The sequence below is a fragment of the Triticum urartu genome, chromosome 3A, assembly GCF_056163025.1.
Source record: "Triticum urartu cultivar PI428250 chromosome 3A, HENAU_Tu73, whole genome shotgun sequence".
Taxonomy (NCBI): domain Eukaryota; kingdom Viridiplantae; phylum Streptophyta; class Magnoliopsida; order Poales; family Poaceae; genus Triticum; species Triticum urartu.
The window spans coordinates 665,232,023-665,259,311 of NC_141875.1; the positions used below are offsets into that span (position 1 = coordinate 665,232,023).

General features: G+C 45.3%; 1 pseudogene across 1 annotated transcript; it reads left to right on the forward strand.

The window, feature by feature from the left end:
• Positions 1 to 271: 271 nt before the first annotated feature.
• LOC125545846 (uncharacterized) lies at positions 272 to 27,289 on the forward strand (annotated as a pseudogene). The gene is made up of 7 exons (XR_015599375.1): positions 272 to 649; positions 737 to 850; positions 4,409 to 4,505; positions 4,595 to 4,697; positions 26,182 to 26,291; positions 26,369 to 26,746; positions 26,831 to 27,289. The product of XR_015599375.1 is annotated as an uncharacterized LOC125545846 (transcript).

A 27,289-nucleotide genomic window follows, 5' to 3' on the forward strand; every position in this document is an offset into this window, starting at 1 on the left:
AGTGTCTGGGTGGCAGAGGCACGCGTAAGTGGTGAATGACCTGGCCAGATGATTAGAGGTTGTGCGTTGCTGACCAAACTCGGAGCTGACGGCTGCCCATGTGGCGGAACTTAACGCGTGATTGGCTGATTGTAACTGATTCCCTTTTTTAATGATCTGCTTTTTTTAGAAGAATTTTTTTTTTGAGAATTTTAATTTTTTTGAGGGGTTTTTGAGAATTTTAATGCTCTGCTGGGAGCGAACCACCCCTCCCGCTTATGGGCCGCGGCCTATGGTTGAGACGGTATCCAAAGTCGGGCCGCACAGCCCGGCCGAATCCCTCCATAAGCAGGGCCTCTCGTGCGAGACAAGGCCTGCCGCAAGAAAAGGAAGGGGGAGACCGACGCGAGGAGGAAAAGAGAAGAAATCTCAATTGATCGCCTCCGCCGCTACACATCCTCGCCGTCGAGAACCACTTCGGCACCGCCGCGGCCGGCAGCGAAGACTTCGGCGGCCTCTTCTCCGCCGACACCGACGACCAGCTCGCCCTCGAATTCCCAACCTCTCCGCCCTAAAGAACCACTTCGGCGCCGCCGCGGCCGGCAGCGACGACTTCGGCGGCCTCTTCTCCGCCGACCAGCTCGCCCTCCAGTTCCCCACCTGCAACCACGTGCGTGAGCCTTACCCTCCGTCAATCCCCCTTTCTCCCCGCCGGCCTCTGATCCATTTGCGCCCCTTTTTCGTTTCCCGGTGGCAGTTCGATGGGTTCCACAAGGCGACCAACAAGAAGGGGACGACCACGCTCTCCTTCATCTCCGACAAGGCGTCATCGTCGCCGCCGACTCCCGGGCCAGCATGGGCGGGTACACATGTGAGTCCCCTGTCCCTTGGCCTCGCATTTGTGCTAGGGTTTGGTGCTGCGGGGATTCGATTTGCTGGCGTGGATGCGTGGTTTAGGGTCGGGATGTTTATAGATCTACTAGTGACATCTGATTCCTTTGTCCGTTGATTATCTCTGGGAGGACAATTTGGTGGTCAGGGGTGTGTTTCTTTACTCTTGCGTACCAGGGCATGTACATTTTCATATATAGTAATTCAGGGCAGTGGTTCATACTTCTATGAAATCTCAAACCAACTTGATTTGGGTGTGAAGAACTTCTGCTTAGGTTCTAGTGTACAACAGAGAAAAACATATCACAACCTCACAATAGCTGAGCCACCAATTGCAGTGCCATTATCTCACACCAGTTGTGGTGACCGTGCTTGGATGTGGCGGTTCATTTTAATTGTAACCATAAACTTCTTGTAGTGAAAGTTTATTGAATATCATAATTACCAAGTTGCAACTACCACAAAATGATTTTAACTACTAATATAAGACCTTCTGTCAATTATATTTCAACCTACACTATTTAAGTATTATTTCTCTGTGCTCTTACTAAGTCTACAAAAACAAAATACACAAATAGCAAATCTAAGTATGCTCTAGATATTCATCATGTGAGACAATAGGTGAAAAAGACCAGCAAAGTAAAGTATCATTCCGGAAAGAAATGATATCAACATCGGATTTGAATCTTTCACATTTTATCACAAAGAAAGACAGCTAAAAACTCACTTCCAATGGATGTGGCACAAACAAAAGGGACCAAGCAGGACTGAGTGCAAGTCTTGTCTTCTTCATCTGCATATAGATTGATAATGTACGGTCTATGTACAGTTGATTACACTTGAACTATCTTGTATGGGCAAAAAAAATTATTCAGATCTTTTTATTTTATAATTAGCGTGTGAATTTTCTTGGGGTGGGCAGTTAGTATAGGTATATATTCTGTAAGGATTGGGGTGCAAATGATGCAAATTCACATGAAGTTTAATATAATGCAAGTAAAAGTTGTATAGACTCACAAAATAATGGAACTTTTTGTTCTTCAGGCAAGCTGGAATGTTCTTGCATCAGCAGTGAATGTGCTGCTACCCATAATATTGATTTTAATTTTAAAAGAAATAATTAGACATCAAAATAAACTCATGAAATAATAGCACGACCAATACCACAATTGAGAAGTACGCTAGATGGTCTCTCCTAAAATAATTTTGTGATATTAAGTGAGCTAAATCATGAGTTTCACATATCTCTCTCTTGGTCAGAAATAGTTTTGTACTCCCTCCATCCCATAATATAAAAGATCATTTTGCAAGGTGTTTTAGCTTGCAAAATGATCTTATATTATGGGACTGAGGGAATAATTTACAGGACATGATAATCTAAAATAACATTTATCTTGCAAATGTGAACATCTTTTATATTGTAATAGTCAAACTTACATCTTTTTTACTGCATGTTTGGTAGTTCGACATCTGTTTACGAAAGGGAAGGTAGCATACTTGTGGCTGCACAAACAATTATATTGTTTACATCAAGCTAAAAGAATGACGGATTTTTTTTTACTTGCTAGACTAAAAGATCGATGGAAAAAATATTTCTCGAGTTGAACTCTTATCAGTTTTACCTCGACAAAGAGGCAGATCATTAATTTTGCAACCAACATTTCATTTGCATGGTACTCGGCAATCTGCACCGATGTGAATCCTATATCCCATCAATTGAGTTTTCCACGACAATCTATCTGTGACTATAAGTCCTGCGTTGCTATCTGAACTGTGTGCTACCACAAGTGAAATCCACCTCGAATTGCCTATTTTTGGATCGCATTGATGCGCATTGGTTGTAGACATAATCCAGTCTTCTACTGACGAAATATCGAAACAATGTTAGTAACTCTGTTAATGTTAAATACGCATAAGCAAAATATGTATCAAAACTTCAATGACGACATGCCTGCAACATTCTTGAATTTGCATTACTAAGCACTCCCTCCATCCCAAAATAATTGTCACTAACTTTGTACTAAATCAGCGGCACTTACTTTGGGACGGAGGGAGTATATACAGAACTGAAGTTTAACCAAGAACATTACATCATTGCATTTCCTTACAGAATTAGCCCACCGCTGTGATTACAATGCTAATTGTAGTAAATTTAGATTCAACTATGTTATACTCCCCCCGTCCCAAAAAGCTTGTCTTAGATTTGTCTAAATACAAATGTATCTAGACATGTTTTAGTGTTAGATTCATCCGTATCTACATAAATCTAAGACATACTTTTTGGGATGGACGTAATAGAACTGAAAGTGCCTACACCAAATTTCTCCAAGGTTTCTGAAGACAGCAAAAATAATAAAATATTTGCCCTAAGATTTCTCCAAGAAATGCATACCAGGAGCAAAATTAATATATTGATGTAGATGACTTTAATCTTCATGTAAGGTGGATCAACTGCCATACAGGAGGGTACAGGTACATGCTCATAAACTTGGTTGATGTTGCCGTGGCTCTAGCCTTATTTCTTGCCGCTGGTTTCTATGAACAAGAAACCAACACAACTAAAGCTTACTTTAATATAAAGTTTTAGCTGCAGCTAGAAAAGAGCCGCCAAGCTCTTGTACATTTAGTCGACGGACTTTAAAGAAAAATCATGGATAAATGAAGAAGTTAGATCTGGCCATATAGTGCAAGAAACAATTAGTGAGCGAGAGAAAAGCTTAGTGATGAGAAAGAATACGTTGGTATTGAAGACAAACACCATGGAAGCCTTAACAAATCTACTTTTCCACCCTTTCGGCGGCCGCGCAAGCACAGACCATGCGAACTCCAAGAATCTTGACCCAATGGCTCATGTACAACTGGAGTAGCTGCTGCACTCGGAGTCCTGCTGCGGTGCCACTGTTCGATGCGGTAGGAAGCAGGTATAAATGAAGGTCGTACATGACATAGAAGGTGGCGAGCTACATCTTGCATGTACAAACGAGGGCGACCTAGGCTTGTGTTCGACAATGCAGTTCTTGGTTGGTGTGTCCGATAGCGACCAGGGCAGTGATGCGAGGCGGCGATGACTGAACGAGATAGTAACCCTAGCTGGTCGTGCTTGCTCTTCACGAGAGGAAGAATAAATCAGATTGGGTCGAGCGAGTCGATGAGGCTGGGAAGAGAGCGGGCGGGTCCACTTGTCAGTGAGAATTTGGTTGAGAGAGGAGGAAGCGACACACGAACATGCGAATAGACGTACCATGACCTACCATCACAACCGTACTCCCCTTTGATAGTAAAAGATAGTAAGCATAACAGTAGTTTCTTCCTTCAGAGGTTCATGAGCTCCATGAGCTCGTGAACAAGCAAAGAATCTCTATTGCTGGTTCTTTGAAGACTTTGGCTAATATCCTTTATTTTCATATATGGCGGGATGGTACTTCCAATTGGTACAATGATTGTTGGATTTGATGGAACCGTGAGTGGCCCTTTGACATATTTTAGTGTCGTTAAGATGTACTTAGGTATATGCTTAACAATTCTACCCTTTTTCTAGGGTCCGGACTTGATACTATGTTGATAAGCGAGAGTGCAAGGCTCAAGGGAAGCCGGTTCTCTAACTCTCTGTATGCTTATGGTATCTTGGATGAGGGGTATGTTCTGTTATACCTCTATACGTTGCTTTCTCACTGTTCATATTATCTTGAAGTTGCATCCCTTATGTTCGTGTTTTACATTTCAGTTACAAATTCAACGTGTTAGTTGAGGAAGCTACTGAGTTAGCATGGCGGGCTTTTATCACGCAACATTCCGTGATGGAGCCAGTGGTGGTTGTATTCGTATTGGTATGCATTCTATTTCGTAGTATCTATCCTAATATTTGTTTTGTTCACTCGATAAGCATGATACAGCTTGCATGCATATTTGTTAAACAACTTATCATTATATCTTTTGAAATCTCAAACACAATTGTTTATTGAGTTACATTTACTTCGGTAAGTTTTTGACAAAGTTCAGAGATTGTTGTATTTTCCATCATGTAATGCACAAATAGAGATTACCGTCTAGACGATGGTGATAAATTAAACCACACCCTTCTGTTTACAAATGTACAGGGTTGTAGAGTATAGACATGGGTCTAGACATCTAGTGAGACCTACCTAGGATTTCTAAAACAATATAATATAATGGTTACATGTAAATTACATGCCTAGATTTATTCCTTTTTTATACGACTTACATGTTAGTAGATTCTAAAAATATGGTGTGATGTATAAAAAATTATGGTCAATGCTATGTCTAGTGTTTGGGTCAAATTATTATCTGAAAGTCGGGTTAAAGTTTATTGAGAAAAGAAGATTATCATTTGGGTTTGATAGAGTATATGACTATATCCCACTTGGTCGTGTTATGCAAACGTGGCCCACTTTGGAGAAGAATACACCAACCATTTTGGTAGTGAGCCTAACTCATCTCAACATGGCCCACTTTGCAGAAGAATACATCAACCATTTTGGTAGTGAGCCTAACTCATCTCAACCATTTTGGCGTCATTCCCCTAATACGCTAGACTATTTCTCTTATTCACTTCACGATTCGAGAGAGGGAATGCCAGCGGCCATGGCACCATTGTACCCCGGCCATTCATGCCACTTGAGAGGATGAAGGCTCTTGCGACATTGTCCGAGAGGCATTAGCGCTAGCGAGTTTGCCACCATCTGAGCCGTGGCAGCAATGCCATAGAGCATATAGTGGAGGGTAGAGCTGGATGGTGGCGTGCCGACGTTGCAAGAGGAGGTGCACTCGTACGGGCACTGCAGTCTGGTTCTTCCAAGCAATCAGAGAACCACTAGAAATGCACAGTAAGCAGAAAGTGAACAACGAATCCAAGGGATCACTAGCCCACATAGCATCTCAATATGCCTGGGAGCTGTAATGAACAGGAATGGGAAAGACTATACAATGAGGGATTGTGCCACGAATAATCAAAAAACACGAAGAAGATAACTATAGTGAAGAGACGAACTGACTCAAAATATGGACATGATAGGAGATATCCGGGTGAGTGATAGTTAGAAGACTCCCAACAAGATGACGATAACGTGTCGGAGCTGACAAAGGGTCACCATCAATAGCACGGAGGTGAACATTGAGCTACATGGGAGTCAACGGTGCGCTCATCAGTAAGAGCAACATGAGCAAGATCCTGGATTACTTTTCTTGACCAAGAAGAGACCTTACTCCTAAGAAAGTAGCAAAGTGGGTCAAGATCAGACATAAGAAAGTGCTCACTAAGACGTGCCTTCACAAAGGCAATATACTCTGCGTCTTTGCTAGTGGTGAACATGTCATCAACTTATAGAAGAAGAGTCCGGCCAAGAGCAGAAAGGTGGACAAACAACGCATGATCATGAGCACTTGCTGGTTGCAGCCACCGTAGAGGCAAAACGCTCAAACCAGTCTTGTGGGCTTGCTTGAGGCCATGGAGAGCGACGAAGACGACAAAGCATGTCGCAAAGAACAAAATAGCGGTGGTGGCTGCATTTAAACCTCCTCGCGTGGCTCACCATTAAGAAAGACATTCTTAACATCAAGTTGAGATACGGATAAGTGGCGAATGTGCGAACAGTGGTCATATGGTTCACATGAGCAAAAAGTCTTTTTGTAACCAAGACCATGGTCCTCCTGAAAGCCACGAGCCACAAGACGAGTTTTGTAACGCTCAACGGAACCATTGAGCCATCAGAGCGAGTCTTAACCTTGTAGACTCTTTACAAGTGACAGGACGAACACAAAGAGGAAGAGAAACAAGATACCACGTGTCGCTGCGCTCAAGAGCAACAATCTGCTTTGCCATCGCAAATTGCCATTTCGGATAAGCAGCAACATCACGACAAGAAATTGGCTCAAGAACAACAATGTGAGCGCTTGAAAAATTAGGGCGGCCAATTGGCAGAAACAGATGAGAAGGCAAGCCGTAAGTAGGCTGAGACGGGGAAGATGGCACATCAGTTGACACATGCACAACACGCGGTCAACGAGTATAAAAGTGAGGAAAAGATAGATGACCATGAGGAGGAATCATCGGGGTAAACTCAGGTGGTGCTGGAGACGGTGATGCTGTAGAATCCTGTGATAAGCGAGGCCAGGAAATCATAGGAGATGATGACGTTGGATCTGTTATAATCGGAGAAGCGAATGGATAAGGGATCAATAGGAATGATAGGAGGGTCGAGAAAATTGTAGAAAGAGATATCCTTCACTGAAAAGGTCGAGGAAGATGAATGCGTGTAGAAGGGACGAGACTAGTCGAAATCGTATACCGTGAAATAGGCATTCATCGATCGGTGTGATCTCAACAACAATATTCCTTATGCTCATTGCAATATCCTAAGAAGACCCTTAAAAAAACCGAGCAGTTAGTTTGATGCGTTCACGAGGGGAAAGAAGAACATAGCAAACACAACCAAACAATTGAAGCGCTAAATAATTAGAAAACAATCAAAGTGACGCTCCAAAGGAGCGCCACCGTGTAGGAAATGGATTGTTGAAGGTTGATGACATAGATGGAAGTGGAGACAGACTTGACTGAGAAGCGCGGCGAAAGATAGAGCAGTGACCATCAACTAACGTGTCGTCTCAAGAAGGCGATGATGCTTGCGCTCAACCACGCCATTCTGCTCAACCACGCCATTCTAAGCATGAGCATCAGGATAAGAGAACGAGCAAGAGTACCCTGCTCAGCAAGGACTCAAAGCAACAACTTGGAGATGTATTCTCCACCAGAGTCATCATAGAATACAAGACTAGGCTTAGAGAACTTAGTGTGAACCATGGCATCAAAACACTTATATAGATAAGACATCACTACGAGAAGAAATAAAGTATATCCAGATGTGTTGAGAGAAGTCATCTACAAAGTCCGCATACTAGCGATGACCTTTTGAGGCAAAGGGAGATGCACCCCAGACATAAAAGAGAACAATGCCGAAACGATGCCGAGACACTGTCTCGCTATGAGCATAAGGTAACTGCTATGAGCATAAGGTAACTGTACCTCTTTACCAAGCTGACAACCCTGGCGGTTTAGAGACATCGTTGGAGATGGATCGAAGGCACGTCAAACTAAGGATGAGAGATGAGAGCCACACAAGTGACTCCTGGCGATGATGCCACCGCTGAAAACAGATGGTAGACAAGGCAACAGAGGTGAAGAGACTGGCAGCAGTGGCAGCAGAGTTACTTGGTGCAGCATCCCACGTGCTTGTGCACTCTCCGTTACCTGCCGATCCGGCTTGGTGTGCTTCTCCTGTTTGCGGGTTGTGTGGCACGCACTTGATTAAGCATCCCACGTTCTCCTACTGTGCGCCCTTGGCCCTGGCTTTAGGTAGCGCCTGTTCTCGGCCTGCCGTGCATAATCCAGGTACGCGTCGACTGTCCAAGCTCTTGCTCACCATTGGTGTTGCTCGAGCGTGCGATTATGGTGTCGCCCAGCAAGGGAGCACGGGATGTGGGATTGAGACAGTTCACATAGCAACCCACAACAAGGCAAAGGATGCCCATCCAGACTGGCAGGGAGCGGAGGTGGACATAAAGGTGGACGTTGAGTCTCAACAGTGCGCTCGTTAATAAGAGCAGCACGAGCAAGAAGATCCTGGATATACTTCTCTTAGAAAACAAAGAAGCCATCAGAGGTAGAAGAAACCTCATTCTCAAGGAAGCAGTGAAGAGGACCAAGATCATACATGAGAAAAGTCACTATGACGAGCCTTCACGAAGGCAATGTAAGAGTTGTCCCTAGTGATGATCGACATATGGAGCAAGTGTTAGACACAAGTTGGTTGGTGGACAGAATGTGCAGGATCATGAGCACTCACTAAAAACCAGCCGCATTCATTGCTGAGATGAAGCGCTTAAATCAGGCACGTGAGGGGTTTGCTTAAGACCATATAGGGAGCGACGAAGACGAGAAACCATGCCATCTGGAAGAGCATACCCAGGTGGTGGCTACATGTAGGCATTGTTGACATCAAGTTGAGAGATAGGCTAGTGGCGAACGGAAGCCACAACGGAAAGTGTGCGAAGAGTGGTCATCTGGGCCATACAGGAGCAAGTTTCTAATTGTAGTCATGACTTTGTTCTCACCACTAGAAGAGCTTCGTAAAGCTCAAGAGAAACTTCAGTCTTACCCTTGTAGGCCCACTTACAAGTGATGTGATGAGCAAGAGGAAGGGAAATGAGATTTCACTAGCCGACGTGGGGAAGAGCATTCAATGCCATTATATGCTGCCATTCTGGATGAACAAAAATGTCACGATAACAAGTCTTCTTGGGAAGAGTAGCGCAATAACCATAGCAGTTAATAGGCAGAAGTTAGCGAGCTCAGAAGCCATTATTAGGCTGTAGGCTGATCTGGAAGCGATGTGTTGCCAACAGAAGAAGACATACTAGTCGAGGAAGATGAATCATTAGAAGAATCCACAACACGCGGACAATTATTGTAATGAAGTCAAGGAAGATGAGCAAAAGAAGGAAGATGAAAAGACGAAGTGCCAAGAGTGACTCGACTATCAACTGGTAGGAAGTCCATTTGACAGTAAAAACATGAATAGGGAAATCTAGATGTGGAATACCCAAGTGGCGGCTGCACGTAAACCTCCTCACACAGCTCACCATTAAGAAAGACATTCTTAACATCAAGCCAAGACGTAGACCCGTGACAAATAGAGGCCACAACAATAAGTCCATGAACAGTGGTCATATGGCCTGCAGGAACAAAAAGTCTCATCGTAATCAAGGCCATGCTACCGCTAAAAGCCACGAGTCACAAGATGAGCTTTGTAATGCTCAAGAGAACCATTAGAGCGAGTCTTAACCTTGTAGACCCACCAAGTAATGGGAAGAACACGAGGAAGAGAAACAACATGATGGGCAAGAAGGACACAACAAACACAACCAAACAATTGAAGCGCCGAACAATCAGGAAATGATCAAATAGACGCTTGAAAGGAGACCACCCTATAGAGCAGTGGATTGGATTGTCGAAGGTTGATGAGTTAGATGGAAGTGAAGATAGACTCGGCCCAAAAGTGTGGCAGAAGAGAGGTAGTGTCCATCAATAGATGAGCCTTAAGACAGTGATGATGCTTGCGCTCAGCCATGCCATTCTGAGCATGAGCACCAGGATAAGAGAATTGAGTAAGAGCACCTCCATCGGAGTCATCACAGAACACATGAATTGGCATAGAGAACTGAGTGGAACCAAGGTGGCAAAACACTTATATAGATATAAGACCTCACTATCACTACTAGAAGAAATAAAAGATATCCAATTGTCTAGAGAAGTCATCTATATAGTATACTAGCAATGACCTTCTTTTGAGGCAAAGGCAGATGGACCCTAGATATCAAAGAGAACAAGGTCGAAATGGCCTCCTTTTGAGGCAAAGGCATATAAAACCCAGACATCAATGACCAGACATCAATGAGAACAAGGTATGAAGGACGCTGAGACACTGTCTTGCTATGAGTATGAGGTAACTCTACCTGCTTACCGACAACCCTCGTTTAGAGACATCGTCGAAGATGGACTCAAGAAGACCACGTTGAACTAACTGATGAGACATGAGACCCACACAAGTGTCCTAAGGCAATGATGCCACTGCTGAAAATAATTGGTAAACAAGGCAACAGAGGTGAAGAGACTGGCAGCGAAGGCAGCAGAGGGACTTGATAGCATCCCATCTGCCTGTGCACTCTCCGATCCCGCCGATCTAACTTGGTGTTCTTCTCCTGTTTGCAGGTTGTGTGGCACACACTTGATTAAGCACCCCACGTTTTCATATTGTGCACCCTCGGCCCCGGCTTTAGGTAGCGCCGTGTCCTCGGCTTACCGTGCATAATCCAGGTATGCACCGACTGTCCGTGCTCGTGCTCGCCATTGGTGTTGCTCGAGTGTTCGGTCTTTGGTGTCGCTCAACAAGGGAACACGAGATGTGGGATTGAGACAGTTCACATAGCAACCAGCAGCAAGGCGAAGGATGCCCATGTAGATTGGTAGGGAACGAAGGTGTACACAAAGGTGGATGTTGACACCATAGGAGTCTCGGCAGTGCGCTCGTCAATAAGAGCAGCACGCACAAGAAGATCCTGGATATACTTCTCTTAGGAAATAAAGAAGCCATTAGAGGTAGACGAAACCTCAGTCTCAAGGAAGTAGCGACAAGGACCAAGATCAGACATAAGAAGCTCACTATGACGAGCCTTTACAAAGGCAATGTACTTAGAGTTGTTGGCACTGATGATCGACATATAGAACAAATGTTCGACCATGAGTTGAATGGTGGACAAAATGTGAAGGATCATGAGCATCCAAAAAACCAGCCACAGTCACCACCGAGACGAAGCGCTCAAACCAGACATGAGGGGTTTGCTTAAGACCATATAGAGAGCGACGAAGACGATAGACCATGCCATCAAAAAGAGAATACCTAGGCAGTGGCTACATGTGGGCATTCTTGACATCAAGGTGAGAGACTAGTGGCAAACAGAAGCCACATCAAAAAGTGTGGGAAGAGTGGTCATCTGGGCTATACATGAGCAAGTTTCTAATTGTAGTCATGACTTTGTTTTCTCACCACTAGAAGAGCTTCGTAAAGCTCAAGAGAAACATCAGTCTTACCCTTGTAGGCCCACTTACAAGTGATGTGACGAGCAAGAGGAAGGGAAATGAGATTTCACTAGCCGACATGGGGAAGAGCATTCAATGCCATTATATGCTGCCATTCTGGATGAACAAAAATGTCACGATAACAAGTCTTCTTGGGAAGAGTAGCGCAATAACCATAGCAGTTAATAGGTAGAAGTTAGCGAGCTCAGAAGCCATTAGTAGGCTGTAGGCTGATCTGGAGGCGATGTGTTGCAAACAGAAGAAGACATACTAGTCGACGAAGATGACTCGTTAGAAGAATCCACAACACGCGGACAATTATTGTAGTGAAGTCAAGGAAGATGAGCAAAAGAAGGAAGATGAAAAGACGAAGTGCCAAGAGTGACTCGACTATCAACTGGTAGGAAGTTCCATTTGACAGTAAAAACATGAATAGGGAAATCTAGATGTGGAATACCCAAGTGGCGGCTGCACGTAAACCTTCTCACACAACTCACCATTAAGAAAGACATTCTTAACATCTAGCCGAGACGCGGACCCGTGACTAATAGAGGCCACAACAAGAAGTGCGGGAACAGTGGTCATATGGTCCGCAGGAGCAAAAAGTCTCATCGTAATCAAGGCCATGCTACTGCTGAAAGCCACGAGTCACAAGATGAGCTTTGTAATGCTCAAGAGAACCATTAGAGCGAGTCTTAACCTTGTAGACCCACCAAGTAATGGGAAGAACACGAGGAAGAGAAACAATATCCCACGTGTTGATGCGCTCAACAATAGCAATATCCTCTATCTATCATGGCAAGGTGCCATTTGGTATGAACAACATCAAGATAAGAAGTCTTTTCAAGAACAACAGCGCCTGTGTTTGAAAGACTAAGGCGATCAGCAGGTGAAAGAGGAAGAGGACGCAGGCCATAGGTTGGCTGAGACGGGGAAGTTAGCGCATTAGTAGACGCATCCACAACACACGAATGATGTGTATAAAAGTGAGGCAAGAGGCAAATATAAAAGAATACGAGCAAGAATCATCGAGATAAACTTAGGTGATGAAGACAAGGAAGCCACCGGTGATAAATGTGTCGAATCCTGTGATAAGCAGGTGAGGAAATCATAGGAGATGATGGTGTTGAATCTTGAATAATCGGAGAAGCAAGAGCAGTACGAGGAATGGATTAGGGCTCAACAGGAGTGTCGGAAAAAGTATGGAAACAGATGTCCTCCACTGAAAAGGTCAGGGAAGATGGACGTGGGTAGAAGGGCCGAGACTCAATAAAAGTGATATCCCAAGAAATAGTCATCCGACGACCAACATGATCCTAGCAATGATATCCCTTATGCTCATTGTTGTATCCTAATAAGACACACTCAACGGACCGAGCAATAAGTTTGGTGCGTTCACGAGGGGCGAGGACACAACAAACACAACCAAACACAACCAACCAACCAAACAACCGAACAATCAGGAAAAGATCAAATAGACGCTCGAAAGGAGACCACCCTACAGAGCATTGGATTGGATTGCCGAAGGTTGATGAGTTAGATGGAAGTGGAGATAGACTCGGCCCAAAAGTGTGGCGGAAGAGAGGTAGTGTCCATCAATAGATGAGCCTTAAGAAAGTGATGATGCTTGCGCTCAGCCACGCCATTCCGAGAATGAGCATCAGGATAAGAGAACTGAGTAAGAGCACCCTGCTCAGTAAGGACTCCACGCAACAACTTGGAGATATACACTCCATTGGAGTCATCACAGAACACAGGAGTTGGTGTAGAGAACTGAGTGGAACCAAGGCGGCAAAACACTTATATAGATAAGACCTCACTATCACTACTAGATGAAATAAAAGATATCCAGCTGTCTAGAGAAGTCATCTATAAAGATAGTATACTAGCAATGACCTTCTTTTGAGGCAAAGGCAGATGGACCCCAGACATCAAAGAGAACAAGGTCGAAATGACCTTCTTTTGAGGCAAAGGCAGATGGACCCCAGACATCAATGAGAACAAGGTCTAAAGGACGCTGAGACACTGTCTTGCTATGAGTATGAGGTAACTCTACCTGCTTACCAAGCGGACAACCCTCGTGGTTTAAAGACATCGTCGGAGATGGACCCAAGAAGACCACGTTGAACTAATGATGAGAGATGAGACCCACACAAGTGTCCTAAGGCAATGAGGCCACTGCTGAAAATAACTGGTAGACAAGGCAATAGAGGCGAAGAGACTGGCAGCGAAGGCAGCAGAGGGACTTGATAGCATCCCATCTGCCTGTGCACTCTCCGTTCCCGCCGGTCTAGCTTGGTGTGCTTCTCCTGTTTGCAGGTTGTGTGGCACACACTTGATTAAGCACCCCACGTTTTCCTACTGTGCGCCCTCGGCCCCGGCTTTAGGTAGCGCCTTGTCCTCGGCTTACCATGCATAATCTAGGTATGCATCGACTGTCTGTGTTCGTGCTCGCCATTGGTGTTGCTCGAGTGTTCAGTCTTGGTGTCGCCCAACAAGGTTCACATAGTAACTAGCAGCAAGGCGAAGGATGCCCATGTAGACTGGTAGGGAGCGAAGGTGGACACAAAGGTGGATGTTGACACCATAGGAGTCTCGGTAGTGCGCTCGTCAATAAGAGCAGCACGCGCAAGAAGATCCTGGATATACTTCTCTTAGGAAATAAAGAAGCCATTAGAGGTAGACGAAACCTCAGTACCTCAGTCAAGGAAGTAGCGATGAGGACCAAGATCAAACATAAGAAGCTCACTATGACGAGCCTTTAGAAAGGCAATGTACTTAGAGTTGTTGGCACTGATGATCGACATATAGAACAAATGTTCGACCATGAGTTGAATGGTGGACAAAATGTGAAGGATCATGAGCATCCAAAAAACCAGCCATAGTCACCACCGAGACGAAGCGCTCAAACCAGACATGAGGGGTTTGCTTAAGACCATATAGAGAGCGACGAAGATGATAGACCATGCCATCAAAAAGAGAATACCTAGGCGGTGGCTACATGTGGGCAAACAGAAGCCACATCAAAAAGTGTGTGAAGAGTGGTCATCTGGGCCGTATAGGAGCAAATGTCTCATCCTAGTCATGACCATGTTCTCACAACTAGACGAGCTTTGTAATGCTCAAGAGAACCATTAGTCTTACCCTTGTAGACCCACTTACAAGTGATGAGACGAGCACGATGAGGAAGGGAAATGAGATTCCACGTGCCGATGCGGGCAAGAGCATCATTCCTCGATGACATCACATATTGCCATACGGGATAAGTCATCTCGGAAAGAGCGGTGCAATAACCATAGCGGTCAATAGGTAGAAGCGGGCGAGCTCGGAAGCCATAAGTAGGCTGAGCTAGAGGTGGTGCGTTGCCAACAGAAGATGTAGTAGTCAAGGGAGATAGCCCATGAGAAGAATGACAACATTTTTGAAATTTGTGAACATTGTTCTAGAATCCGCAAACATATTTTGAATTCGACATGAACATTTTATGAGTTCATGTATTCTTGTATATGTGAATGGTTTTTTGTATTCATGTGCATTTTTCAAATTCGCAAACTTGTTTTGAATACGTGAACAATTTTGGAATTCACAAGTTTTTTGGAATTCGTGAATATTTTTGAATTAGTGAACATTTTTTGCATCCACAATCTTTTTTGGAATTGGTGAACATTTTACGTATTCGCAAACATATATTTTGAATTTGTGAACATTTATTGAATTTCTAACTCTTTTGTCAAATTTGCCTTATATGTTATTAGATTCTAAGTGTTGAAGTGTATATGTGGATTGCCTAGCTCTTTTCATTAGTTCGGACTTTTGGTTGCGTGAATTGTCGAGCCTTTTCCATTTTTTTGGACTTTTGGTTTGCATTGGCTGGTTCATGAAGCTTAACACTAAGGATATGGTGTGATGTATAAAGAATTATGGTCAATGATATATTTAGTGTCTGGGTCAAATTATTTTTTGAAAGCAAGGGTTAAAGTTTGCCAAATAAAAGAAGATTATCATTCGGACTGGATAGAGTATGACTAAATCCCACACGATCCTGTTTGCGTCAAAAGCCTGGCCTACTTTGGAGAAGAATGCACCAATCATTTTGGTAGCTATGACTCATCTCAACAATTATGTTTAGGCCTCATTCCCCTAATACGCTAGCCATTATCTCATTTCCCATATTTCTCTTAGTCTCACTCCAAAACACTTCACGATCACCCTGTGCCACATGTGGTAAGCAATTAAAAAAAACACTTCACGATCCGAGAGAGGGAATGCCAGCAGCCATGGCGACATTATCCCCTCCGTCCGTTCATGGCACTTGAGAGGATGAAGGGTCTTGCGACATCGTGCGAGAGGCATCACCGCTAGCAAGTTTGCCACCATCCTGGACACGACGGCAATGCCGCAGAGCATATAGTAGAGGGTGTAGGATGGTGGAGCAACGACGCTTCGGGAGGAGTTGCACTCGAACAAGGGCAATGAATTCTATTTCTTCTTCTTGGCGAGTGGCAGCCAGATTGACAAGACTCCCAACAAGATGACAATAAAGTGTTCGATCCGACAAAGATTCATCCTTAGTAGCACAGAGGCGAACATTGAGCTCCATGGGAGTCTCAACATTGCGCTCATCGGTAAGAGCGGCACAACCAAGAAGATCGTGGATTATATTTCTTGAAAGAGGGCAAAAGATCAGACATAAGAAACTGCTTACTAAACCGTGCCTTCACAAAGGCAATATACTCGGGGTCTTTGCCAGTGATGATCATGTCATCGACATATGGCAGAAGAGTCCTACCAAGAGCAAAAAGGTGGACAAACAACGTAGGATCATGAGCACTCACTCAGCGGCAGCCACCACAGAGGCAGAACACTCAAATCGGGCATGAGGGGCTTTCTTAAAGCCATAGAGAGCGATGAAGACGACAAAGCAAGTCACCAGGAGCAGAATAACTAGGTCGTGGGTGCATGCAAACCTCCTCACGCAGCTCACCATTAAGGAAGGCATTCATAACATCAAGTCGGGACACAAACTAGTGGCGAACAAAGATCATATGGTTTGCAGGAGCAAAAAGTCTCATCATAATCAGCACCATGCTTCTGCTGAAAGCCACAAGCAAGAGAACCATCATAGCGAGTCTTAATCTTGTAGACCCACCAGGTGATGGGACGAACACGAGGAGGAACATAAATAATATCCAATGTGTCGATGCGCTCAAAAGCAGCAATCTCCTCTACCATCGCAAGGTTCCATTTGGTATGAGCAACATCATAATGAGAAGCCGACTCAAGAAAAGCAGTGCTAACGGCCAAGGTAGTCAACACGCGGAAGTGGAGGAGTATGCAAACAATAAGTAGGCTGAGATGGGGAAGATGGCACAACTCATAGATGGCGTGTATCAAAGTGAGGAAAAGATGGAAGAATACGAGTAGGAATCGTTGGAATAAACTCAGGTGATGGAACTAGGAAGTCACCGGCGATGAATGTGTAGAATCCTATGTAAATGAGGTGAGGAAATCATTGGGGATGATGCCGTTGGATCTGCAATAATCGAAGAAGCGGGAGCAGTACGACGAGTGGATAAGGGCTCAACTGGAGTGATAGGAGTGTTGGGAAAATTGTGGAAAGATATATCCTCCACTAAAAAAAGGTCGAAGTGGACGCGGCTAGAAGGGACTAGACTCATCAAAAGCCATATCCTGAGAAATAGGCATCTGACGACCAACATGATCCCAACAATGATATCCCTTATGCTTATCGTTGTATCCTGAGAAGACACACTTAAGGGACTTCGCAGTCAGTTTGGTGTGTTCACGAGGGGCAAGGACACAGTAACACAATCAAACAATTGAAGCGTCGAATAATCAGGAAACGATCGAAGAGGCGCTCGAAAGCAGCGCCACCTGACAAAGTAGTGGATGGAGGTTGATGAGATAGATGGAAGTGGAGACAGACTCGACCCAAAAGTGCGGTGGATGAGCGGTAGTGACCATCAAAGCACGAGCCGTCTTCAAGAAATTATGATGCTTGCGCTTAGCCACGCCATCTGAGCATGAGCACCAGGACAAGACTGAGCATGAGTACCTCTCAACAAGGACTCCATGCAAAACACACATAGAGAAGTGAGTGTGAACTATGGCAGATATACTCTCGACTAGAGTCGTCATAGAACACATGAATAGGCGTAGAGAAGTGAGTGTGAACTATGGCAGCAAACCACACTTATATAGATAAGACCTCACTATGAGAATAAATAAAGTATATCCAGGTGTGTCGAGAGAAGTCATCTATAAAGATAATATTCATGCAAAGGGAGATGGACCCCACACATCAGAGTGAACAAGGTCAAAAGGGCGCTGAGACACTGTCTCAATATGAGTATAAGGAAACTGATCTGTGTATCAAGGCGACAACTTGATGTTTAAATACGTGGTTGGAGACGTATCCAAGAAGACCAGTCAAACTAATGATGAGAGATGAGAGCCACACAAGTGACCCAAGGTGATCTCACTATTGAAAATAACTCATAAGATAATACAACAAAGGCGGAGAGACTGGTGGCGGTGGCAGAGGAACTTGATCCAGCATCCCATGTGCCTGTGCACTCTCTGTTCACCGTTGATCCGGCTTGTTGTTTTTCTCTTGTTTGCGAGTTTTGTGCCACACACTTAATTAAGCACCCCACATCTACTACTATGCGCCCTTGGCTCTAACTTTAGGTTGTGTTGTGTCCTCTGCTCCGACTGTCCGAGCTCCTTCTCGCCATTGGTGCTGCTCCACAACAAAGCAAAGGATGCCCATCCAGATTGACAGGGAGCGGATGTGGACACAATGGTGGACGTTAACTCCATTGGATTCTCAACAGTGCGCCATCAGTAAGAGCAACACGAGCAAGATCCTGGATATACTTCTCTTATAGGAAATAAAGAAGCCATTAGAGGTAGAAGAAACCTCAATCTTAAGTAGCAAAGAGGACTAAGATCATACATAAGAAACTCACTACGACAAGCCTTCACATAGGCAATTTACTTAGTCGTCACTAGTGATGATCGACATAAGTTTTTGGCCATGAGTTGAATGGTGGATAGAATGTGCAGGATCATGAGCTCTCATCGAAAAACTAGCCACATTCACCACTAAGGCGAAGCGCTCAAATTAGGCACGAGGGATTTGCTTAGGGCCATATATATATAGAGAGAGACGAAGATGACAAAACAATGCCCTCGGGAAGAGACCCAGGTGGTGGCTACATGTAGCCATTCTTGACATCAAGCTGAGAGACAGACCAGGAGGAAGAGAAACAATATCCCACGTGCCGATGCGCTCAATAGTAGCAATATCCTCTACCATGATAAGGTGCCATTTGTTATGAACAACATCAAGATAAGAAGTCGGCCCAAGAACAACAACACCAACACATGAAAGACTAAGGCGGTCAACAGGCAAAAGCGGACGAGGACGCATGCCATAAGTAGGATGAGACGGGGAAGATGGCAATCAGTAAACGCATCCACAACACGCGAATGACGTGTATAAAAGCGAGGCAAATATGGAAGAATACGAGCAAGAATCATCGAGATAAACTCTACTGATGAAGACAAGCAAGCCACCGGTGATGAAGGTGTAGAATCCCGTGATAAGCGATGTGAGGAAATCATAGGTGTTGATGGTGTTGAATCTGGAATAATTATAGAAGCAGGAGTAGTATGAGGAATGGATTAGGGCTCAACAAGAGTGATAGGAGTGTCGGGAAAAGTGAGGAAACGGACATCGTCAACTGAAAAGGCCGGGGAAGATGGACGCGGTAGAAGGGATGAGACTCGTCAAAAGCCATATCCCGAGAAATAGTCATCCGAGACCACAACATGATCCTAACAACGATATCCCTTATGCTCATTGTTGTAAGTTTGGTGCGTTCACGAGGGGCAAGGACACAACAAACACAACCAAACAATTGAAGCGTCGAACAATCAGGAAACGATCAAATAGACGCTCAAAAGGAGACCCCCACTCTACAGAGCAGTGGATTGGATTGCTGAAGGTCGATGAGATAGATGAAGTGGAGACAGACTCGGCCCAAAAGTGTGGCGGAAGAGAGGCAGTGACCATCAACGGATGAGCCTTCTCAAGAAGGTGACGATGCTTGCACTCAACCACGCCATTCTGAGCATGAGCACCAGTATAAGAGAACTAAGTAGGAGTACCCTACTCAGCAAGGATTCCACGCAACAGCTTGGAGATATATTCTCCACCAGAGTCATCACAGAATACAAGACTAGGCGTAGAGAACTTAGTGTGAACCATGATATCAAAACACTTATATGGATAAGACATCACTACGAGAAGAAATAAAGTATATCCAGGTGTGTTGAGAGAAGTCGTCTATGAAGATAGTATAGTAGCGATGACCTCCTTTCGACGCAAAGGGAGATGGTCCCCAAACTTTAAGAGAACAATGTCTCTTAAAGAACCATAGGAGTCTCAATAGTGCGCTCATCTGTAAGAGCAACACGAGCAAGAAGATCCTAGATATACTTCTCTTAGGAAATAAAGAAGCCATTAGAGGTAGAAGAAATCTCAGTCTCAAGGAAGTAGCGAAGAAGACCAATATCAGACATAAGAAACTCACTATGATGAGCCTTCACAAATGCAATGTTGTTAGAGTTGTCGCCAATGATGATTGGCATATAGAACAAGTGTTCGACCACGAGTTGAATGGTGGACAGAACTTGAAGGATCATGAGTGCTGGCCGAAAAACCAGGCATAGTCACTACTGAGACAAAGCGCTCAAACAAGGCACGAGGGGTTTGCTTAGGTCCATATACAGTGACGAAGACAACAGACCATGCCATTACGAAGAGAATACCCGGGTGGTGGCTACATGTAGGCATTCTTGACATGAAGCTGAGAGAGAGAGAGAGAGGGAGCGAGAGAGACTAGTGGCGAACAGAAGCCACATCAAAAAGTGTGCGAAGAGTGACCATGTTCTCACCACTAGACGAGCTTTGTAATGCTCAAGAGAACCATAAGAGGCTTAACCTTGTAGACCCACTTATAAGTGATGAGATGAGCACGAGGACGAAGAGAAATGAGATCCCTCGTGCCGATGCGCGCAGGAGCATCAATCTCCGCTGTCGTCGCATGCTGCCATTCGGCACGAACAACGCCGTCAAGATAAGAAGTCGTCTCAAGAAGTGCGGCCCCAGCCTAACCATAAGCGTCAATAAGAGGAAGTGGGCGAGCTTGGAAGCCATAAGTAGGCTGAGCTAGAGGCGGTGCGTTGCCAACAGAGGGAGATGGCTCATCAGAAGAACCCAGAACACGCGGACGACCAATGAAGTAAAGAAGATGAGGGGGAATCAATAGGGAGGCCTTAGGGGAGAGGAGAGGTAGCCTCAGGTAATGAACGGGGTGGGGAAGCCGCAGGTGACGATGCTGTGGGGTCTACAACAGTACTACGGGAAGACACGGTGGGATTGGTGGACGAGGGAAAATACTTTAGTGATAGGTGTATTTGAAAAAGTGAGGAAACAAATATCCTCAATGGGGGAGGCCAAAGGAGAGGATGGACGAGTGAACGCAGGTCCTTAAGGTTTTGAGGGCGAGGCGTTTCGAGTATGGCCTTGATTTTATTTGGGTCGATTTCTATTACCCGATGTCGAATGACAAACCCTAGGCACACTTCAATAGGTTTAACATGTTGCCTTAGGCGGTCAAGTATGATTTCGAGATGTTGAAGATTTTCTTCATAGGATACCACCTTTACAATGAGATCATCTACATAACACTCGACAATCTTATGTATTATCTCATCAAAGATCTTAGTCATGGCGCGTCGATATGTAGCACCGGCATATAAAGGGTGAGACTCATCTAAAGTCACACCCTAAGAAATGTGCATCTGACGACTGACAGATCACTGTAACCTAAGAAGACGCATTCAACAGACTGAGCGGTTAGTTTGCTGCATTCGGCGGCGGGGTGGGGGTGGGCAAGAAGAATGTAGCAAATGCAAGCAAACAAAGGAAATCATTGAGTTGTTAGGAGAACGACAAAAAAAAGCTCGAGAGGAATGTCACCTTGTAGAGCAGAGGAAGGATGAATGTTGATGACATAGGTGGAAGTAGAAACTACCTCAACCCAAAAGTGAGGTAGAAGAGAGGCGACAATCATCAACGGACGAGCCACCTCAAGGTGACGATGCTTGCGCTCAGCAACACCATTCTGAGCATGAGCACCAGGACAAGAGAACTGAGGAAGTGTGCCCTGCTCAACAAGGAATCTGCCCAGCAAATGAGAGATACACTCAAGGATTTCGAAGCCGCTGAGTTCCACATGGAGCACACCTTGCTCCAGCAACCATGCATTGCCCATCGTTGACTATGTCAGTCCTGCTCTGAAGGAAAGCGTGAATGCACTTCTCGATCTTCGCAAGTAACCATAGAGGTAGTTTTATTGCGATGGCTTGATAATCTGGGATGGAGAGCACTAATTTGAGAAGCCTCTCATGTTGAGTAGATTCTCAATCCAAGTGGGGAGGAAGTTGAGAACTTTGTCTGGAAGAGGCCGCAGGTGGACCGTTTGAATCTTCTTGCACGACAAGGGGAGGCTGAGGTAGGTGCCCAGGAGCAATGAGAAAGCACATACGAAGCTTAACTTGATCACCTAAATCTAGACGATGTTGCAGCAGTTTGGCGCAAAGGAGCACAAAGTTGGTTCATAAGTTTGACACGCCACCAAGATCAGGTTGCCGCACGTCGAAGACAGGAGGACGACCATGTCGGCATCATACAGTGACATGAGGTGCTTCGCGCGATGCCAACACGATGGCTCCAACATGACAACGCTCTTTACATGGACCAACAAGGCGTCGAGCATCACCAGCACAAAAGAAGAAACAACAACGACAAAAGGTGGTCATGTTGCCACATGCCACGACAGTGAAGAATATGCCTTCCGTGCACCTTGTTGAGGATGACTTTTGAGGATGTCCATGGTAGAATCATTCAGACCCACTTGGTGAATCTGCCGCCAATGTCAGCGTGCCACGCGATCATAGGAGGAAGGGTCATGAGACTGAACCGAATGCCTTCGCAGTGTCAACCTTGAGCATGAGGGTTGCGATCTGGCGTGCAAGCCCTTGTCGGTGAGCATGAAGGAGCTCGTTGCTCCAACTGTAGTTCCGACCAACAAGGTTGATCTCGCGAAGCTCAAGGTCATCAAGGAAACGGTGAAATTTGACCATCTATCTTTTTTTAGGTTAGCGTTAATCTTATCCCTTGCCTACTAGATAAAGTAGTCACCGGTAACGACCCAAGGACCATGGTGCAAGGAGCGGAACTCATAGCTCTTGGAGCAAAGCGAAGCGATCTGCATCAGCAAAAGGACCATATACGGTTGACAATCACCAAGGGGGTGCCTGAGACGAACACAGAGGGCAATGGTTCGCGTCAGTACATTAAGGCCCCACACGTTTCAAGAAGACCACGCCGAATGAAGGACAAGAGACGAGAGTCACACAAGTGACCAAGGCGATTCGCAATGCTGAAAAGAGCTGGTAGACAAGGAAACAGAGGTGGAGAGACTTGTGATGGTGGCAATGGAGGGAAGGTGAAGCCAGTCAAGCTCCTAGAGGCCCTAAGAGTCAAGGCACCAAGGGCCAGCACCTAGGAGAGCACTAGTGTGACGTTCTGGAACAAAGCATGAGTCAAAGTCGAGAATTACCCGACAACCAGAGTCAACAATTTGACCACCAGAAATGAGTTGCATGGTAAATCGAGGAACATGAAAAGACGAAATGCTAAGAAGTCCTTGGCCATTAACATGGAGGGATTACCTGTTGGAAATATGCAACTTGTATTTCCAGGTGGCCATATGCCGTTACACACAAACGTGCAAGTGTGTTACAATATGCAAAAAAAAACATGATAGAACGGGCAAAATACAAAGGGGTACACGACTAAATATATAACTCTTAACCTTCCCCTCCCCCTCCCAAACTCATAATGGATCAACACCAAGTTTGGAGAGATAGAAGTCGTGTTGTGCTCTAGTCTGGGCCTATCTAAAGAAATCCGCCAACTGTAACTCGGAAGGCACATATTGAGGAGCAATAACCTGAATCTTGCACAACAACATGCACAAAGGAAGCATCAATATGCTTGGTGAGCTCATTCTTCACAGAGTCGCTCACCATACTAAGAGCACATGTAATGTCAGACAAGAGCAGAGTGTAGTGACAGAAACACCCGATTTTTAGGCCTGACGGCCGGGCCGGGATTGGGCCTAGGTTTTTTGCATCGGGCTTTGGTAGGCCCGGCCCGACAGATGGCCAGGTATAGACAACGACGAGAAAAATATATCCACCAGAAGTAGAAGAGACCTTTATCTGAAGAAAGTAGCGAAGGGGGCCAAGATTAGACATAAGAAATTGCTCACTAAGACGTGCCTTCACAAAGGCACTATACTCAGGGTCGTCGCCATTCATGATCATGTCATCAACATTCTAACCTATAATGAGGCTGGCCAACTCAGCCTCCCAGGGCTCCCCCAGATTGAAGCTTCGTTGGCCGTTCGATTGAGTTGCTTTTGGCTAACTGGTTCGTCTCGGAGATTTGTTATGCTAGTTTTCACCGCGTGGTTAATTTTCAATATCCCTGACCGGTGGGTTCGTTCTTCCTCCCTAATGGCCGGGTGAGCCCTTCGTGGGTGGGAGCGACCCTATCCTCACACGCCGCATGTTGTGCCGCCCGTATTTGGCGTCTCCGCTTTTGCGTGCAACCCCATATGAACCCTAGCCCCAATCACGTATATGTCCCTCCATCCCTCGTCTGCCGACGTCCATCTCCTATCCGGCCTCCTCTTGTACCTCCCGTTTTCCTCATCCTTGCCTCCCCATTGCTTGCCCTTTGCCTGGATCGGGCGCAGGTTGTCGTCGTGGAAGACCAGGGCGACAGGGTCTTCACTGTGGGGGTGGAGGAGCAGGGGTGGTCATTAAGCTAGCGGTGGGGGATGAAGTAGCGAGGCCCGAGCTCTAGGCGTTGCACACATCGCGGGGTGGAGGAGAGGCTGGCGTGGGGCACAAGGAGCAGCAGGTGGGGAGTGGTAGGGCTATATCTCCCATTGTCCAGCACGGGGCACTGAAGAAGATGAAGGGAAGCCAGGGCTCCTCAAATGGCGGCTGCTCCTCTGTGGCTTGGACCAGAAGCCAGGCAGCTGCGTAAGTGCAGAGAAGCGAGCAGAGCAACTGGCGCAGCCGCCTCCCCCCTCGCTTTCTTCCTCCTCTTGGAGCCCCTGTTCCAGTTCTCTCTCTCTCTCTCTCTCTCTCTCTCTCTCTCTGGATTTGCTTATGAATTGACTCGTGTTGTTGATTGCTTTGCAGGTTTGGGATCAGATAGAAGAGCTCCATGCTTACAAACTTTTGGGATAACCGAGTTTATCAATGCCAAAGTATATGATGGTTTCTCCACTTCCACCCCATGATTTGCAATTTCCCCGTATGATGCATTGATACCATTCCATTGTGATTTTTCTGCAGAAAATAATCATCGGGTTTTCAAGTGTAGGCATCATGTGAAAGCCCAGTTAGTGTTCCTGGTTTATGAATTTAAGAATACATTCTCATCTCCCTTCTGTCTATATTCCATTATTTTAGATTTATAAGTGCTTTAGATGATTCTTGAGTGCCTTGTGCAACCTTTCCATTTCAGGCATCATTTCTAAGTTGTATGGCATCCATCCCGATAATTTGTTCTGCACCATGCTGCCTCATGTAGGATTTTGGTGCTCGTGGTCTACTTTGCTTAGGTGACCTGCTCCCAATCCTTCTTCCCCTCTCCTCTGACCTCTCTCTGTATGATGTTTGATATGTGTTTTGGTTCAAATTTGACATGACTTTTTGGTTGATGCTTGGTTCAGAAAGGAACAAGTTCTAGAATTGGTAGATGAGTCCTATGTCATCCTTTGTTTTTTTTTTTGTCAGGATGAATGCTTCATAACAGGTGTATGGAAGCACAAAAGTAGACTCATATAAACTACAGTTGCAGTTATGCAAGGGACGCCTCACATGTTTCTATCAAAATTGTGTATAAATTTAAGAGCTTTAGCAAGAGAATGGCATCTCTGTTCCGGGAGAAGAAATTTAAGAGCTTAGTAACAGAATAGCATCTCTGTATAAATTTTAGAGCTTAGTTTTTTGCATATGCATGTAACAGCAACTCTTTTGTGTTCTGGTCTTAAATATCCTATTCATGATACAATAATCTGCACCAAGCTTACTATGATGAATTTCGGGCAAGGGAACCCCATTGTTTATGCATCTTCTGTAACAGAAGAACAATATTTGGGGTATAGTTTCGTAATGTTTCGCCTGGAATCCATCTATCCAGTCTGCTTTTTCTTTGTTCGGTTCATCAAGGTTTGCTCCCTTCTTTTAATGCATTAGCTTTGTTTTCATTATACTCTTGTGATGCTTGTTAGTTAAGTGATGATTTTACATTCTGGATTAGGCCGACGTGTCGTGTTCTATTTTGCGTCGTGTTATATTTCGTATCGTGCTGCTTATATTTCGTAATTGCCTGTGGACAGGATACGTGCACTTGCTTGTGTTGTAGACCCCGGCCTGTAAATGTATTGATTTTTGATCCCATTGCTGGTAGGGTCCTGCAGGAGCGCGGCGCTTTGCTGACCAAGAAGATTGAGAGGGGGAGCCAATTGCTAGAGAGCGAGAAGGCCCGAACTGCTGCGTTGGAGGCCGGCCTCCATATCCGATTGCATCTGTGAGTACCTTCTGCTTACTGGCATTTAATTGGTTTAGACTTGTTTTTTGCTGATATAGCTTGTTATTGCCGTGAAGCAGCCGAGGAGCAATATTACGAGATGTGTCGTCGTCTTAAGCTTGGTTTGGAAGGAGGCCAGCAATTATCGGAGCATCGCCGAGTTGGGTGCTTTGGAGGCCCGTTCCTGCCAGGAATTGTTGTTGAAAACGCGAGACGCTGGGGATTCAAACCAAAACATTACCTCCGGTCTCCGGGCAATGGTGCAAAATCAGAGAGAGACAGACTGACCTGCGGCAACAAATCCAGTCCGTCCGGGATGAGATTGAAGCTTCAGGGAAGGGTGAGGGCCCTTCGATTGCCGAGGAGACCGCCCTGCTGAGAGGTCGGTCAACACATGTTGGTGGAACTGTCAGATCAATACAGCCAAATAGCCAAGCTCCAGGAGGCCGCCCGAGGTGGATGCCCTTTCTTTGTCCCTTTGTGACGTGCTTTTTGTCTGGCATCTCGCCATGTTTGCTAATTGTGGTTAATTGTTGCAGGTATTCTTCTGTAAATGTATATTGTGCCGGATTAAAGACAGCCTTGGTGCTGTCATTATTGTTCTTCAACAGATGTCCTAGGCGCTGACCCGTGTGTTAGGTCCGATGTGGATCTTGCAGGATGCTGATGTCCCACTTGGGTCCATTGATCGGACGTGCTGGATCGCTTGGTCGACCTCCAAGAAGCTGCCGCCAAGGAAGGAGCATGACCCGGTGCTTGCACGCTTGAGGTCGCGCTATCCTGAGGTCTCCACTCGTGTTGTTGCAACCTCCATTCCTGACGAATTTCTTGATGGTGGTGGCGACTGGATGTGAGCTTGCTGTGAGCCTGAAAGAGTAGGAACATTTGTTGGCCGTGTGTGGCGTTAGGCAATGTCAACTTTGTTACAATTTTTATGTTTCAACTTTTGTAGTTTGAATTCTTGTTTGATGCCTTTGGGCAAAGTTTTGACTGACCAA